This window comes from Triticum urartu, chromosome 3A, assembly GCF_056163025.1.
Source record: "Triticum urartu cultivar PI428250 chromosome 3A, HENAU_Tu73, whole genome shotgun sequence".
Lineage (NCBI taxonomy): Eukaryota > Viridiplantae > Streptophyta > Magnoliopsida > Poales > Poaceae > Triticum > Triticum urartu.
Genome location: NC_141875.1, coordinates 131843469 through 131852668, shown reverse-complemented (window position 1 = coordinate 131852668; position 9200 = coordinate 131843469).

The following is a 9200-nucleotide window of genomic DNA, read 5'->3' as shown; positions in this document are numbered from 1 at the left end:
CGAAAAAATTCCTTGGTCCACTAGTTACTAAGGATAAGCTTGACTGTTGTCCTGTGATCCATTCCTAGATCACACTTGTACCCCTTGACTGACTCATGGCTTGGCACACTTCAGGTGCGGTACACAACATAGCATACTGTCGAGCCTACGTCTAAAGCATAGGGGACGACCTTCGTCCTTTCTCTCTCTTCTGCCGTGGTCAGGTCTTGAGTCTTACTCAATACTCACACCTTGTAACACAGCCAAGAACTCCTTCTTTGCTGATCTATTTTGAACTCCTTCAAAATCTTGTCACGCTATGTATTTATTTGAAAGTACCATTAAGCGTTTTTGATCTATCCTTATAGATCTTGATGCTCAATGTTCAAGTAGCTTAATCCAGGTTTTCCATTGAAAAACACTTTTCAACTAATCCTGCATGCTTTCCAGAAATTCTACATCATTTCTGATCAACAATATGTTAACAACATATACTCATCAAAAATTCTATAGTGCTCCCACTCACTTCTTTGGAAATACAAGTTTCACATGAACTTTGTATAAACCCAAAATCTTTGATCATCTCATCAAAGCGTACATTCCAACTCCGAGATGCTTACTCCAGTCCTTAGAAGAGTTGCTCGAGCTTTGCATCCTTGTCAGCATCTTTCAGGATTGACAAAACCTTCTGGTTGTATCACATACAACCTTTCCTCAAGAAAAATGTCGAGGAAACAATGTTTTGACATCCTATCTGCAAGATTTCATAAATAATGCAGTAACTGGTAACATAATTCCAACAGACTCTTAGCATCGCTACGAGTGAGAAAGTCTCATTGTAGTCAACTCCTTGAACTTGTCGGAAAACATCTTAACGACAAGTCAAGCTTTCTTAATGGTGACACATACCATCATTGTCTGTCTTCCTTTTAAAATCCATCTACACCCAACAGCCTTACGACCATCAAGTGGTTCTTTCAAAGTCTATACTTTCTTTTATACGTGGATCCTCTCTCGGATTTTATGGCCTCGAGCCATTCTTCGGAATCTGGGCCCACCATCACTTCTCCATAGCTCGTAGGTTCATTCTTGTCTAGCAACATGACTTCCAAGACAGGATTACGTACCACTCTGAAGTAGTATGCATCCTTGTCGACCTATGAGGTTTGGTAGTGACTTGATCCGAAGTTTCATGATCACTATCATAAGCTTCCACTTCAATTGGTGTAGGTGCCACAGGAACAACTTCCTGTGCCCTGCTACACACTAGTTGAAGTGAGAGTCCAGTAACCTCATCAAGTCTCCACCATCCTCCCACTCAATTCTTTCGGGAGAAACTTTTCCTCGAGAAAGGACCCGTTTCTAGAAACAATCACTTTTGCTTCCGGATCTGAAATAGGAGGTATACCCAACTATTTTTGGGTATTCTATGAAGATGCATTTATCCGCTTTGGGTTCGAGCTTATCCGCCTGAAACTTTTTCACATAAGCATCGCAGCCCCAAAATTTTAAGAAACGACAGCTTAGGTTTCTCTAAACCATAGTTCATACGGTGTCGTCTCAACGGAATTGTGTGGTGCCCTATTTAAAGTGAGTGCGGTTGTCTCTAATGCCTAACCCATAAACGGTAGTGGTAATTCGATAAGAGACATCATGGTATGCACCATATCCAATAGGGTGCAGTTGTGATGTTCGGACACACCATCACACTATGGTGGTCCAGGTGGTATTAGTTGTGAAACAATTTCCACAATGTCCTAATTGTGTGCCAAACTCATAACTCGGATATTCATCTCTATGATCATATAATAGACATTTTATCATCTTGTCACGACGATCTTCAACTTCACTCTAAAATTACTTAAACCATTCAATAATTCAGACTTGTGTTTCATCAAGTAAACATACTCAGCATCTACTCAAATCATCTGTGAAGTAAGAACATAACGATATCCACTGCGTGCCTCAACACTCATTGGACTGCACACATCAAAATGTATTACTTCCAACAAGTTGCTTTCTTGTTCCATCTTACTTAAAACGAGGCCTTTCAGTCATCTTGCCCATGTGGTATGATTTGCATGTCTCAAGTGATTCAAAATCAAGTGAGTCCAAATGATCCATCTGCATGGAGTTTCTTCATGCATATCTACCAATAGACATGGTTCGCATGTCTCAATCTTTTCAAAAACGAGTGAGTCCAAAGATCCATCAACATGGAGCTTCTTCATGCGTTTTATACCAACATGACTCAAATGGCAGTGCCACAAGTACGTGGTACTATCATTACTATCTTATATCTTTTGGCATGAACATGTGTATCACTACGATCGAGATTCAATAAACCATTCATTTTAGGTGCAAGACCATTGAAGGTATTATTCAAATAAATAGAGTAACCATTATTCTCCTTAAATGAATAACCGTATTGCGATAAACATAATCCAATCATGTCTATGCTCAACGCAAACACCAAATAACAATTATTTAGGTTTAACACCAATCTCGATGGTAGAGGGAGCATGCGATGCTTGATCACATCAACCTTGGAAACACTTCCAACACATATCGTCATCTCACCTTCAGCTAGTCTCCGTTTATTCCGTAGCCTTTTATTTCGAGTAACTAACATTTAGCAACTGAACCGGTATTTTAATACCCTGGTGCTACTAGGAGTACTAGTAAAGTACACATTAATATAACGTATATCTAAAATACTTCTGTGGACCTTGCCAACCTTCTCGTCTACCAAGTATCTAGGGTAGTTCTGCTTCAGTGACTGTTCTCTTTATTACAGAAGCACTTAGTCTCGGGCTTGGGTTCAACTTTGGGTTTCTTCACTAGAGCAACTGATTTGTCGTTTCATGAAGTATCCCTTTCTTGCCCTTGCCCTTCTTGAAACTAGTGGTTTTACTAACCATCAACAATTGATGCTCCTATTTGATTTCTACTTTTGTGGTGTCGCGAATAGCTCAAGGATCATATCTATCCCTGATATGTTATAGTTCATCACGAAGCTCTAGTAGCTTGGTGGCAGTGACTTTGGAGAACCATCACTATCTCATCTGGAAGATTAACTCCCACTCGATTCAAGCGATCGTAGTACTTAGACAATCTGAGCACATGCTCAACGATTGAGCTTTTCTCCCTTAGTTTCCAGGCTTAAGAAACTTGTCAGAGGTTTCATACCTCTTGACGTGGGCACTAGTCTGAAATCCCAATTTCAGTCTTTGGAACATCTCATATGTTCTGCGACGTTTCAAAAACCGTCTTTGGTGCCACAATTCTAAAGCGTTAGCATTACACACTGAACTATCACGTGGTCATCAAAACGTGTATGTCAGATGTTTCCCAACATCTACAGACGACGCTCGAGGATTAGCACACTGAGCGGTGCATTAAGGACATAATCCTTCTGTGCAGCAATGAGGACAATCCTCAGTTTACGGACCCAGTCCGCATAGTTGCTACTGTCAACTCTCAACTAAATTTTCTCTAGGAACAGATCTAAAATAGTAGAACTATAGCGCAAGCTACGACATAATTTGCAAAGACCTTTTGACTATGTTCATGATAATTAAGTTCATATGATAATTTAATGAACTCCCACTTAGATAGACATCCCTCTAGTCATCTAAGTGATACATGATCCGAGTCAACTAGGCCGTGTCCGATCATCACGTGAGACGGACTAGTCATCATCGGTGAACATCTTCATGTTGATCGTATCCACTATACGACTCATGTTCGACCTTTCGGTCTTCCGTGTCCCGAGGCCATGTCTGTACATGCTAGGCTCGTCAAGTTAACCTAAGTGTATTGCGTGTGTAAATCTGGCTTACACCCATTGTATGCGAACGTTAGAACCTATCACAGCCGATCATCACGTGGTGCTTTGGAACAACGGACCTTAGCAACGGTGCACAGTTAGGGGGAACACTTTCTTGAAATTATTGCGAGGGATCATCTTATTTATGCTACCGTCGTTCTAAGAAAATAAGATGTAAACATGACAAACATCACATGCAAATCATAAAATGACATGATATGGCCAATATCATCTTGCGCCTTTGATCTCCATCTTTGAGGCGCGGCATGAACACCATCGTCACCGGCATGACACCATGATCTCCATCATCGTGTCTTCATGAAGTTGCCTCGCCAATTATTACTTCTACTACTATGGCTAACGGTTAGCAATAACGTAAAGTAATTACATGGCGTTTTCATTGGTCATAAATAAATTAAGACAACTCCTATGGCTCCTGCCGGTTGTCATACTCATCGACATGCAAGTCATGATTCCTATTACAAGAACATGATCAATCTCATACATCACATATATCATTTATCACATCCTTTTGGCCATATCACATCACATAGCATACCCTACAAAAACAAGTTAGACGTCCTCTAATTGTTGTTGCATGTTTTACGTGGCTGCTATGGGTTTCTAGCAAGAACGTTTCTTACCTACGCAAACCACAACGGTGATATGCCAATTTCTATTTACCCTTCATAAGGACCCTTTTCATCGAATCCGATCCGACTAAAGTGGGAGAGACAGACACCCGCCAGCCACCTTATGCATCAAGTGCATGTCAGTCGGTGGAACCAGTCTCACATAAGCGTATGTGTAAGGTCGGTCCGGGACGCTTCATCCCACAATGCCGCCGAATCAAGATAAGACTAGTAACGGCAAGCAAATTGAACAAATCATCGCCCACAACTACTTTGTGTTCTACTCGTGCATAGAATCTACGCATAGACCTAGCTCATGATGCCACTGTTGGGGAACGTAGCAGAAATTCAAAATTTTTCCTACGTGTCACCAAGATCAATTTAGGAGATACTAGCAACGAGAGAGAGGGAGTGCATCTTCATACCCTTGAAGATCGCAATGCGGAACCGTTCAAGAGAATGGGGTTGATGGAGTCGTACTCGTCGTGATCCAAATCATCGATGATCCTTGCGCCGAACGGACGGCACCTCCGCGTTCAACACACGTACGGAGTGGAGACGTCTCCTCCTTCTTGATCCAGCAAGGGGGAGAAGTTGATGGAGATCCAGCAGGCCGACGGCGTGGTGGTGGAAGTAGCGAGATCCCGGCAAGGCTTCGCCAAGCACAAGCGGGGAGGAAGAGGTTTTACGGGAGGGAGGGAGGCGCCAGGGCTTCAGGTGCGGCTGCCCTCCCTCCCCTCCACTATATATAGGGGCCTAGGGGGGGCGCCGGCCCCTTGTAGATCCCATCTAGGGAGGGGGCGGCAGCCCTAGGGGTGGCTTGGCCTCCAAGCCAAGTGAAGGCGCCCCCACCCCTTAGGGTTTCCAACCCTAGGCGCATGGGAGGCCCAAGGGGGGCGCACCAGCCCACCAGGGGCTGGTTCCCATGCCCCTTCAGCCCATGGGGCCCTCCGGGATAGGTGGCCCCACCCGGTGGACCCCCGGGACCCTTCCGGTGGTCCCGGTACAATACCGATGACCCCCGAAACCTTCCCGGTGGCCGAAACTGGACTTCCTATATATAAATCTTTACCTCCGGACCATTCTGGAACTCCTCGTGACGTCTGGGATCTCATTCGGGGCTCCGAACAACTTTCAGGTTACCGCATACTAATATCTCTACAACCCTAGCGTCACCGAACCTTAAGTGTGTAGACCCTACGGGTTCGGGAACCATGCAGACATGACCAAGACAACTCTCCGGCCAATAACCAACAAAGGGATCTGGATACCCATGTTGGCTCCCACATGTTCCACGATGATCTTATCGGATGAACCACGATGTCGAGGATTCAATCAATCCCGTATTCAATTCCCTTTGTCTATCGGTACGATACTTGCCCGAGATTCGATCATCGGTATCCCGATACCTCATTCAATATCGTTACCGGCAAGTCTCTTTACTCGCTCCGTAACACATCATCCCGTGATCAACTCCTTGATCATATTGTGCACATTATGATGATGTCCTACCGAGTGGGCCCAGAGATACCTCTTCGTTACACGGAGTGACAAATCCCAGTCTTGATTCGTGCCAACCCAACAGACACTTTCGGAGATACCCGCAATGCACCTTTATAGCCACCCAGTTACGTTGTGACGTTTGGTACACCCAAAGCATTCCTACGGTATCTGGGAGTTGCACAATCTCATGGTCTAAGGAAATGATACTTGACATTAGAAAAGCTTTAGCAAACGAACTACACGATCTTTTGCTATGCTTAGGATTGGGTCTTGTCCATCACATCATTCTCCTAATGATGTGATCCCGTTATCAACGACATCCAATGTCCATGGTCAGGAAACCGTAACCATCTATTGATCAACGAGCTAGTCAACTAGAGCCTTACTAGGGACATGGTGTTGTCTATGTATCCATGCATGTATCTGAGTTTCCTATCAATACAATTCTAGCATGGATAATAAACGACTATCATGAACAAGGAAATATAATAATAACTAATTTATTATTGCCTCTAGGGCATATTTCCAACAATGGAGTCTTTTGACCTGGGAAAATCATAAGGAAGCTTTCGGGACGAAGCTTCGCCGTCTCGAGGCGGGACCTCGGCAGAAGCAATCTAGGGCTCTGACGAAGCTATTCTGCCAGGGAAACTTCCCTGTCGGAGGGGGAAATCGAAGCCATCTTCATCACCAACAATCCTCTCATCGAAAGGGGGTCAATCTCCACCAACATCTTCACCAGCACCATCTTCTCTCAAACCCTAATTCATCTATTATATTCAATCTTTGTCCCAAAACCTCATATTGGTACTTGTGGGTTGCTAGTAGTGTTGATTACTCCTTGTAGTTGATGCTAGTTGGTTTATTTGGTGGAAGATTATATGTTCAGATCCTTAATGATATTCAATACCCCTCTGATCTTGAACATGAACATGCTTTGTGAGTAGTTTTGTTCCTGGGGACATGGGAGAAGTCTTGTTATAAGTAATCATGTGAATTTGGTATTCGTTAGATATTTTGATGAGATGCATGTTGTCTTTGCTCTAGTGGTGTTATGTGAACGTCGACTACATGACACTTCACCATGATTTGAACCTAGGGGAAGGCATTGAGAAGTAATAAGTAGATGATGGGTTGCTAGAGTGACAGAAGCATAAACCCTAGTTTATGTGTTTCTTCGTAAGGGGCTAATTTGGATCCACATGTTCCTTGCTATGGTTAGATTTATCTTAATTTTTCTGTTCTAGTTGCGGATGCTTGCGAGAGGGGTTAATCACAAGTGAGAGGCTTGTCCAAGTAAGGACAACACCCAAGCACCGGTCCACCCACATATCAAATTATAAAGTAATGAATGTGAATCATATGAGCATGATGAAAACTAACTTGACAATAATTCCCATGTGTCCTCGAGAGCGCTTTGCTTTATATAAGAGTTCGTCCAGGCTTATCCTTTGCTACAAAAAGGATTGGGCCACTTTGTTGCACTTTTGTTACACTTGTTACTTGTTACCCGTTATGAATTATCTTATCACAAAACTATCTGTTACCGATAATTTCAGTGCTTGCAGAAAATACCTTGCTGAAAACCGCTTGTCATTTTCTTCTGCTCCTCGTTGGGTTCGACACTCTTACTTATCGAAAGTACTACGATAGATTCCCTATACTTGTGGGTCATCACTAGGCCGTACTGATATGGATGAATGTTCGCTTAATTTGCACTTAGCGGATTTCACTATTAAGAAACCTTTGGATAGAATAAATGATGTATTTATTCTTGCAAATAGAAATTGTGTTCTTGTTGATTTCACTGTGCTTGATATTGAGTGCAATCCGTCTAGTCCTATAGTACTTGGTAGACCCTTTCTATGTACCATATGTGTTATTATTGATACGAAAGAAGGTAATATAAGATTCCAATTTTCACTAAAGAATGGAATGAAACACTTACCTAGAAAGAGAATTAAGCCACCATATGAATCTATTATGCGGGTCACCTATGGAAATAATATGAAGGATGAAAACACTTGAAACATTGCCTTACGCCTAGCTAGGGGTGTAAAACGCTAGCACTTGTTGGGAGACAACCTAATAATTATCTTTATTTTTCCCTTTTCTTTTCTGTTTTTGAGTATTCACACAATTATGCTACTGTTACGATTGTGTTGTGGTTTAATTAGTGTTTGTGCCAAGTAAAGCCTTTGGGAGATTTGGTTGATAATTGATTTGATTCTGTGAAAAAATAGAAATTTTTGGGCTCAGTTCTAAAAATCACTGGAACGTGCTTTTGATCTGATTTTTTACACATGATTGTTATATAAATTGCCCACGTGTCCTAATTTTTTAGAATTTTTAGAGTTCCAGAAGTATGGTCATTATTCAGATTACTACAAACTATTATGTTTTAAACAGATTCTGTTTTCGTTGCATATTGCTTGTTTTGATGAATCTATGGATTGTATCGGGGGTATAAGTCATGGAGAAGTTGAAATACAGTAGGTATTATGCAATAATAAAATATGAATGGGTTCATAACAGTATCTAAAGTTTGTGATTTGGTTATTATACTAACAGATCTCACGTGGTTTCTGTTGAGTTTTGTGTGCTGAAATTTTGAAGTTCTAAGTGAGATCGCGATGGATGAAGGAATAAGAAGTGGCAAGACCCTAAGCTTAGGGATGCTCAAGGCACCTCTAAGATAATATTCAAGGACACACGAGCTTCAATGCTCCGGAAGGCATCTCCTCTTTCGTATACCATCGGTAAATTACTTGGATTTATATTTTTATTTATCACGTGATATGAGTTTTGCTTAGAGCGCCATGCATTATAGTGGTCTTTTCTTTATTTGCATTTTGGTTTGCCACCATCGTCTTTTGCTGAACACACCTTTTGAGAGGAATGCACATTTATTCGTGATTTGTTAGAGTATTTTTTTCTTCATTTATATCTTTTTGAGCTAGGTAGTTGCTCTAGTGCTTCACTTATATCTTTTAGAGCACAACGGTGGTTATATTTAAAAAAAAAATAGTTACACTTTCATACTTCACTTATATTATTTAGATAGTTTGATAATTAGTAATGACAATATGCACAAATTATAAAATTGGTCCTAATAGGAGCAGCAGCCGCACCCCTCGCTGTGTTCCGGTGGTCCCGCGCGTCAGCATGCATTGTCGACGCAGTTGGCACCAGAGGAGGAATCGGGCCGGCCCTGGTTGCACCCAGCTCCCATATTTCGGCGAAGCTGCGGTGATCAC